At 32.1% G+C, this 10,448-nt stretch overlaps 1 non-coding gene across 1 annotated transcript; it reads right to left on the bottom strand.

Annotated features, from left to right (window-relative positions):
* Nucleotides 1-2,708: 2,708 nt before the first annotated feature.
* On the bottom strand, nt 2,709-2,815 carry LOC139879002 (small nucleolar RNA R71). The gene has a single exon (XR_011769859.1). It is a non-coding gene; the product is annotated as a small nucleolar RNA R71 (small nucleolar RNA).
* Nucleotides 2,816-10,448: the final 7,633 nt, after the last annotated feature.

The raw sequence follows: 10,448 nt of genomic DNA on the forward strand, positions 1-10,448 counted from the left end.
AATTAATAGTCAATGGACTTATTAAAACATGGGTGAATTATATACAAGGAAAATTGGTGTAATGATAGTTTAAGTCCCCAATTAGTTGGAATATTTAACTTTGGATATAAGGATAATTTTACGAGGACACTCGCACTTTATATTTATGACTGATGGACTGTTATGGACAAAAACCAGATGGACATATTGAATAATTCAGGACAAAGGACAATTAACCCATGATAATAAACTAAAATCAACACGTCAAATATCATGATTACGGAAGTTTAAATAAGCATAATTCCTTTATTTCATATTTAATTGCACTTTTAATTATCGCAATTTTATTTATTGTCATTTTATTTATCGCACTTTTATCGCACTTTAATTATTGTCATTTACTTTACGCTTTAAAATTAAGTGTTTTATATTTTTATATTTTACATTAGGTTTTAACTGCGACTAAAGTTTTGAAATCGACAAACCGGTCATTAAACGGTAAAAACCCCCTTTTATAATAATAATACTACTTATATATATATTTATATTTTTACAAATATAGTTTTAAAAAAAATATAGCGTTAAACTTGGCGAGTTCCTTATGGACGAACTGGACTTACTAAAAACTACACTACTGTACAATTAGGTACACTGCCTATAAGTGTTGTAGCAAGGTTTAGGTATATCCACTCTATAAATAAATAAATAACTTGTGTAAAATTGTATCGTATTTAATAGTATTTCGTAGTAAAATTACAACTATTTTGTACCCCTTCGCTTTAACATCAAGTATTTTTAGCGCCGATGCTGGGGACTGCTTAAACGCCGGAAGCGAAACGCTATATATATATATATATAAAAAGATTTTTACTAAGTTTTAATTTCTTTTTGTAAAAATACGTTTTAAATATTAAAAATACAAAAATATAAAAAGAAAAAAACAAAATATATATATTTTTAAGAGTTTTTCAAAATATAAAAAATTTAAAAAGTTTGTATTTTCTTTTAGTTACAAAAACTAATAGGTAGTTTTTTTTGTAAAAATATAAGTTTTTATTTATTTTATTTAAATACTTTATATATTTATAAAACAGAAAAAGAAAAAAAAAATATATATATAAGTAATCGGGCCGAGGACTGTAGCAGCCCAACATCTGGCTCGAAACCCTACTCCATGCGACCGCATGGATTTATAACGCAAAGACCATGCGATCGCATGGCCTGATCTGACACGCCACAGTTTGACCTATTTCACCATTAATTACGGAATATTAATTATTATTATTATTATTATAAACCCTAACTAGGGTTATTTATTTAATTAATTAATTTAGTTTTTAGTTTTAATTTGTAATTTAAGTTTTAATTAGTTTTATTAAATATAAAATTGATACTTTTATAAAATATTAATATAAAAATAATATTTTTATAAAAATTGTACTTTTTACAACTGTAAGTTTATTTTTATATTTTATAACTTTTTATTTGTTTTAGCGTAATATTTTTATTTATCGTTCGTAATTAGTTTAAGCTATAGTTTTTGCCGTAGTTATTTTTATTTCTAGATTTTTAGGCCTTGCCGTAAAATCTCTTAAGTGCTTTTTCTTTAGACTAAGATTTAGGTGCTTTAGAATTTTGCGACGCTGTTTATAAATTTTAGTTCCTTTTAAGTTTCGACGCGCTATGTTCTTTTTATTATTTTTTGACCTTTTATTTTTCGACCTTTTTCGACGCACTCTTTTTCTTTCTTATTTCTCGACGCTCTAGAATTTTCTATTTCTTCTCTAAAATTTCTTTAAATTTCAACGAAAAATTATTTTAAGCGGTTAAATTGATAGACATCCAAAATTTTCTGGTTCGTAGTAATAGTTGGATTTGTTAGTGGCGAGTTGTGGGCTTCCGATTTAAAGGGTCCTAGCTACCTGCTGCATCTATTGGCTATTCGAAACGTGGGCAAAATCTGAAAAGTCTATTAATTTGATAACTTATATAATTTTTATTTTTATAACTAATAGGATATTCAGTGAATGCACCGAGCAAAACGTTCACCACCTTTTATACGTTCACCACCTGTAACTCGATCAAGACATCTAGCCAATATTATCGCCGTTGATTTTTCTTTAGAATCGTCATCTAGTCGACCAAGTACTCCAATTCAAATTTCCGATAATCCATTTTTTGAACCCAACCTCACAATTGAGAATCCGGAGGATATTCAGGGACAATTTAGAGATCCTGAACCATTAATCTTTCCTCCGGAACCACCAATCATTCAAACAGAGATTGTCGAGGAACAACCCATTAAATCAGAATCCTCTAGTGATTTAGATTCAACAAATTCAATAATGGAAAATCTGGAACCTCTAAGTATGGAAGACCGAATGCGAGCTAAACGCACTGGCCAAGGTCACGCAATTACTCGACCTGACATTAATGCGCCAGATTATGAAGTCAAAGGATAAATCCTATATATGGTAACTAATCAATGCCAATTTAGTGGTGCACCGAAGGAAGATCCAAACGAACATCTTCGTACCTTTAATAGGATCTGTACTCTATTTAAAATAAGAGAAGTGGAGGATGAACAAATCTATCACATGTTATTTCCCTGGAATTTAAAGGGAGAAGCCAAAGATTGGTTAGAATCGTTACCTGAAGGGGAGATTGATACATGGGATGTTTTAGTTGAAAATTTTCTTAAAAGATTCTTTCCGGCATCTAAAGCCGTGAGACTTCAAGGAGAAATTGTTACGTTCACGCAAAAGCCAAATGAAACATTATATGAGGCATGGACAAGATTTGAAAAGTTGTTGAGAGGATGTCCGCAACATGGTTTAGACACTTATCAAATAGTACAAATATTATACCAAGGATGCGACATTGCTACACGAAAAGACATCGACATAACAGCTAGTGGTTCCATTATGAAGAAAACCGCAACTGAAACTTACAAAATTATTGATAACACTGCCTCCCATTCACATGAGTGGCACCAAGAAAAAGATATCTTTCATTCATCTAAAGTGGCTAGAGCCGATTCTAGCCATGACTTTGATTCCGTTTCTGCAAAAATAGATGCTTTCGAGAGACGAATGGAAAAGATGAATAAAGATATTCACGCAATACGAATCAGTTGTGAGCAATGCATTAGACCACACTTAACAAAAGATTGTCACATTGAGCAAACGATGGAACAATGTGAAAATGTTTCCTATATGAACCAAAGGCCGGGAAATAATTATCAAAATAATTATCAACCGCCAAGGCCAAACTTCAATCGAAATCAAAACATTCCTTACAATCCGAATGGACCCAACAATAACTCGTATAATCAACAAGGTTCGAATAACCAACCAACTCAAAACAACACTTTCAATTAACAAAAACCTATCTTGTATAAACCACCACAACAAACCGAAGAGAAAAAGTCAAATCTGGAAGAAATGATGGCAAAGCTAATGGAATCTCAAACACAATTTATTACATCTCAAACCCAAACAAATGAGAGGTTTGATCAGTCACTAAGAACTCAACAAGCTTCCATTTTGAATCTAGAAAAACATGTAGGTACTCTTGCTAGCATGATGAGTGAGAGGGAACAAGGAAAGCTACCAAGTAATACTGAAGTAAATCCTCGAAATGAGAATGTTAATATGGTCTCAACAAATTCTGAAAAACCAGCATCAGAAGATGGGAAGGTTTTAGACGTGAGTAACAATGAAGAAGTTACAACACCACCACCACCCGAGTATGTAAAGCCAGTGGTGGCACCATACAAACCACCCATCCCGTTTCTAAGAAAAGGAGTTGAGTATGAGAAAGTAATAGGTAATAAAGTTTGTGATACCTCTGGAAAGAAGAAGAAGAATTAGAAAGTACAAGAAACAAAAACCGTAAAAATAAACCCGGTGAAGACAGTTCCATCAAAAGTTCCACCCAGATTGGGTGATCCGGGTGAATTTATTGTTCCTTGTCTACTTATTGATTGTGTCATGTATGATGCACTAGCAGATTTAGGTGTGAGTGTGAGTGTTTTACCTCTTTCATTATATAAGAGATTAGGAGTAGGTGAGTTAAGTCCAACAGAGACGAGTTTCTGACTCTTTGATCAAACCATTAGGCACCCAGTTGGAATTACTGACAACCTACCCGTTCAAGTGGGTAATTTAACCTTTTTAGTCGAATTTATTGTCATTGACATAGAAGAGGACTCAAACATTCCTCTAATTTTAGGTCGACCATTCTTAGCGTCCACCCAGGCATTATTTGATGTAAGAGAGGGCAGAATGACACTTAGTGATGGTGACAAATCGGTCACCTTTGTGATTCGGTAGTCTAAATCTCCACCAACCAAAACCGTTGAACCAACAAAAACGATTGGTAAGAACCATGTTGTTTTACCAACTCCAACGGTAGTGCTTAACAATAATAAAACGCCTAAGTGTGGGGAAAATGAAGTAACACCTGATTATGACCTGATAACAAAGAACCCTATTGTTGATACGAAATTAAATGACCCCGTTATTAATAGTTCAATGAAGAAACTTATTAAACGGATTCGCGATGCTAGAACCAAGGGGAACTATAAGTTATGTAACCGGTTAGTATCCAATCTATCGCCTAAAGAAAAGGCGAAACTAGTTGAATTTGTGGATGTAACACAGCAATCCGACCAATGGCTTAAAGCAAAAGTCACAGATATGCAAGTTGATTATGGTCCAAGAGAAATTGACAATGAAGTTAACCACAATTTCGACACCACTGTTACCTAAGTATGGGGAGATTCAAATGTTTTAAGAAAAAAATTAATGTCTAGAGTTAGTTGTTCTGTTCTCGTGTAGTTCCGAGAATGGAATCTGATTGGTCTTTTCCACTAGCAGACACTAAAGAACTAGTTTTCTCCCCCCATTCTGAATTTTTGTTTTGTAGGTTTTGTACGCATTTTTTAAATTTAAGTTTTGTGTGAATTTAAAAACAAAATTTACTTTATTTCATTAAGTTTAAAAAAATGATTTCTAAAATTCATCGTAAGTTGAAGACTAGGTCATGGAACCGAAATTGCTTTACCCGAGGGCGGGGCGAAAAATTTTGTTATCATTATTTTTAATTTTATTGATCTAAAGTATACCAAAAAAATTAAAAAAACCCAAAAATCTTTGCTTTTAAAACAATCGCTTTAAAAATGACAAATTTTAAACTTTGTCGAGGGACGGACTAGGTAAACATACCGAAACTACCTAAAGTAAAAGAAAACAAAATTTTAAAAAAATTATTCATTTAAATTGTTTTATAAAGAAAAAAAAAAAATATATATATATATATATATATATATATATATATATATATATATATATATATATATATATATATATATATATATATATATATATATATATATATATATATGTTTGTATTTTATGTTATGTACAAAACAAGGTAAAACATCGCACTTTTAAAGATTAAGTTCAGCAAAAGCTACTAATTTTGATGACAAGGCGCAAAATATCAAATGTGATTTAAAATAATATGTTTGCAAACTCGGTAATTTTAAACACTTTTCTACACTAATCACCCTCATGAATTTATAATTATAGTCTGATTTCATGCAAATGAGGGCATTGCATAATCTCAAGTGTGGGGAAGGGTTATAAATTCTCTCGGGTTTACACTTAGTTTATTTGCCAAATTTTGTGAAAATTTGAAAAATTTTCAATAAAATGAATTCAAAATCATGTTTATACATATTTATGAACGATAAAACTAGGTGATAATACCGAAATTATTGTTACCTCGGAGAGAACATAAATGGAGAAACAACTTAAAACGTCAGAATTCATTTAAAATGGAATAGAGGAGAATAAAAAGGCAAAGAAAAAAACTAAGTGTGGGGAGAATGTACCAAGTTATTCAATAAAACCATCTATCACATGTTTCTGTAAAGTTATTGCAGGTGCTTCGGTTTTGGACTAAATTAACTGTTTTACCCGTTTATTGTAATTCATTTAAAAGAAAAGATGGATCTACACGATGAATAAATTCCATCATTAAAAGGAAGTAAAGTCTTTCGAGAAAGAAATGCGCTTCTTGATTTAGGTCAGGAAGTTGTCATCCAGACCAGTTGTAGAGTCTACGAAAAACCTTAAAAAGTTTTCTCGAAAATCAGCTGGAAATCCACGGACCTCAGCATCAAACAGGGTCGCCAAGTGGTCAGACTTATCCTAACCATGAGAGAATTTGTCTCGTAAAATGGGGAGGGCGTCGTGCAAATTAGCTTGATAAGACTAATGAATCAGACCCCCAGAAAGGATAATCTCCTTAAAGATCAAAAATCAGCTTTTAAGACTGATATTACTCAATCCTTGAGATTGACTTTAAAGATTGAGAATTACAAACACAAGGAATTCAATGATATCTAAACTCGAGCTTGAACGAGAAAATATTTTGATCAAATTAAAACCGATTTGTTTTCTGAAAACCTATTTTCAATGCGTTCATTACCATTGAACGTAAAATCCTAAGAATTCACCGGAATTCATTAGGTCACCTGAACCAAATCGGGTGTCAACCGTAAGAACGGTGGTTGCTTAGCATGGTCGAAGACAGGACCTTGTGCCAGACCGAAAAACTATAGGGTGATCTTTACTATTGCTCCTACAAAGGATAGTAATTGCATCTGACACGATATAGATCATAATCAAAAGCATGTCACGGGACATTGCCTCAACAGTTTCTTGTTCAACGCTTTCCTTTACAACCGGACGGTAGTTTACCGAAAGGTAATATACGGAGCAAGTAAACTGGATGTGTTGCTTTCCCAATACAAGGTTAGCAAGTGGGTGACACAAAACCATAAGTTTTGAGCTAAAATTTTCAAATCTGAAACCCACAAAACCCACAAAAAAATTTTGAAAATACCGGTAAAGGGTTATTCCGGAAAACTTATCTAGGGTAAAAGCTAGATTGAATTTTCAAAAGATCAATTGTTTTCATAAAGATCCAATTTCCTAAAGGATCTAAATTTTCATAGTCATGTGGGACTGTAAACCACAACGTTACTATCATTGTTCATACCGCCAAATCGAAATCACTGATGTACAAAGTGTGAAGAATAAAGAAGTGATTCTAGTATTTTTATTTTAAGACTATATTGCTTGAGGACAAGCAACGCTCAAGTGTGGGAATATTTGATAATGCTAAAAACGAACATATATTTCATAGCATTATCCCTCAAGAAAGACAAGCTTTTAGTTGCAATTGTTCTATTTACAAGTGATATTCGTTAAAATAATAAAATGTGAAGACAAAAGACAGATTTGACGAATTGAAGACGCAAACGACCAAAAAGCTCAAAAGTACAAAGTACAATCCAAGTGGTTCAAATTATTGATGAGAAACGTCTAGAAATTACAAGAGTACAAGCCGCGAAACGCAAAGTACAAGATATTAAATTGTACGCAAGGACGTTCAAAAATCCGGAACCGGGACCAGAGTCAACTCTCAACGCTCGACGCAACGGACTAAAAATTACAAGTCAACTATGCACATGAATATAATATAATATATAATTAATTCTTAAAATTATATATATATATATTATATTATATATTAAAACCATCGGCAAACAAGAAAACAAAATTATGTGAGCTGGATCAGAGGGCCATGCGATCGCATGGCCTGGAAGCACAATTTCCATGCGATCGCATGGGGCCAAAAGTCAGGCCAAGTGCTATAAATTGCAAAGTTTTCAACCGAGTTTGGTACATCTTTTCTCTATCTCTCTATCTCACATAATATATATATATATAGATATATATATATATATATATATATATATATATATATATATATATATATATATATATATATATATATATATATATATATATATATTTATATTATAATTATAATTATAATTTTAATTTAATAATAATAAGGGTATGTTAGCGAATGTTGTAAGTGTGTAAGTCGAAATTCTGTCCGTGTAACGCTACGCTATTATTAATCATGGTAAGTTATGTTCAACCGTTTTAAATTAATGTCTCGTAGTTAAGTTATTATTATGCTTATTTAAATTGAAGTAATCGTGATGTTGGGCTAAATATTAAATTTGGGTAATTGGGCTTTGTACCATAATTGGGGTTTAGACAAAAGAACGGCACTGGTGAAAATTAGACTATGGGCTATTAATGGGCTTTATATTTGTTTAATTAAATGATAGTGTGTTAATTTAATATAAAGACTTACAATTGGACGTACCTATAAATAACCATATACACTCGATCGGACACCATGGGCGGGATATTTATAAGTACTAATAATCGTTCATTTAATCGGACACGGGAATGAATTAATAGTCAATGGACTTATTAAAACATGGGTGAATTATATACAAGGAAAATTGGTATAATTATAGTTTAAGTCCCCAATTAGTTGGAATATTTGACTTCGGATATAAGGATAATTTGACGAGGACACTCGCACTTTATATTTATGACTGATGGGCTGTTATGGACAAAAACCAGATGGACATATTGAATAATCCAGGACAAAGGACAATTAACCCATGGTAATAAACTAAAATCAACACGTCAAACATCATGATTACGGAAGTTTAAATAAGCATAATTCCTTTATTTCATATTTAATTGCACTTTTAATTATCGCAATTTTATTTATTGTCATTTTATTTATCGCACTTTAATTATTGTCATTTACTTTACGCTTTAAAATTAAGTCTTTTATATTTTTATATTTTACATTAGGTTTTAACTGCGACTAAAGTTTTGAAATCGACAAACCGGTCATTAAACGGTAAAAACTCCCTTTTATAATAATAATACTACTTATATATATATTTATATTTTTACAAATATAGTTTTAAAAAAAATATAGCGTTAAACTTGGCGAGTTCCCTGTGGACGAACCGGACTTACTAAAAACTAAACTACTGTACGATTAGGTACACTGCCTATAAGTGTTGTAGCAAGGTTTAAATATATCCACTCTATAAATAAATAAATAACTTGTGTAAAATTGTATCGTATTTAATAGTATTTCGTAGCAAAAATATAACTATTTCGTATACACCTCTACGCACATTACAAGTAGTCAAGTAATATTCTTGTAATGACTAGCAAGAGATCACTAATTAATTTAGAATTAAACACATAGTGATTACATAGCATTGAATCAAGACTACGTAAGTTTTACTTGCAAAATGCACATGTACAAGGAAGAAGCAACTCTTGGTTGGGACTTCGTGACCATTCTAAGTATGTCTAGATACATTTTAGATGTACATGTTTTCCTATAACACTTTATATGTTATCCTTAATCAAGGTTTAATCGTCATTAAGATGTCATTAAGCATGATTAACCAATATTAGTGTTCGACCAAAACTCCTTTGGGTATGAAGGAAGCAACTATTCTAAGCATGTTTGAACATGTTTCATAAATTATCGATGCCCCGAAGTAGTCTAACTAAAATCGATGGAATTTGAGACAGAACCATCTACGGTCGACCCACGGTTGACCGTGAGGTCGACCGTGTATCCCTAATTTCACAAATCAGGATGCAGGACGCCACGGTCTGACTTGCGGTCGAACGTATACCCAACCGTGCATTTTACGTTTTCTTTTTAAGCTTTATTTGGTTTTGATCTTTTGCTAGAGTAATGGTAGATTAGTTTTTATTCAAGTATATCTAAATGGTTACTTTTTATGCATTTGATTGCCGAGGCGGTAGAGTTTTGACATGTTCAAGCAAATGATGGTCCAACACAATGATATATGGTCACTCGGTCCCTGTGACTATTCATCGATGGATAATCGAGATTAAGATAGACATAAGGGTGGTCCCAATATAAGCTGTCCATATATAGTTACCAATGTTGAAAAGACAAAGGCTACGTGGATTTTAGTCACAAGCAATGTACTTCTCCATAGTATAGTATTCTTAATGATAACTTGTCTTATAATTTGTAGATATAAGATTCTCTATTTCTAGTAGAACATTGTATAATGTAAATCTGAATTGGTTACAAAGGTCTTGTAAGCCTAGCATCATTTTCATATCAAAGTTTTGTAATTCAACTTTTAGTCTTTGTTGGTTGCTTTAGCTCATCGCTTAATACAGTTGCGCTTAGATACATAATGTGTTAAGAAACTAAATAACGAAAATTCCTTTTCGATGCATCTCTAGGTTGCGTTTGAATACATATAATAATACTTTCTTCGGCATCTCTTTATGCTAATTCATGCAATTAACTTTGATTTCTAGTTCATCTACATAATGTGTATAAGGCTTATGATGAGGATGAACGAATTCTACGAATTTGATGCTGAATGTATGAACACGGGTAAGAAATAGTAGCATGCAGGAATGTAATTAAAACATCTTGATAATCATAACATGATTACATTCCACAACGTTCTTCAACTCGATCTCTGCGTGAGTTTTAGAGAGCAT

This window comes from Rutidosis leptorrhynchoides, chromosome 11 (assembly GCF_046630445.1).
Source record: "Rutidosis leptorrhynchoides isolate AG116_Rl617_1_P2 chromosome 11, CSIRO_AGI_Rlap_v1, whole genome shotgun sequence".
Classification (NCBI taxonomy): Eukaryota; Viridiplantae; Streptophyta; class Magnoliopsida; order Asterales; family Asteraceae; genus Rutidosis; species Rutidosis leptorrhynchoides.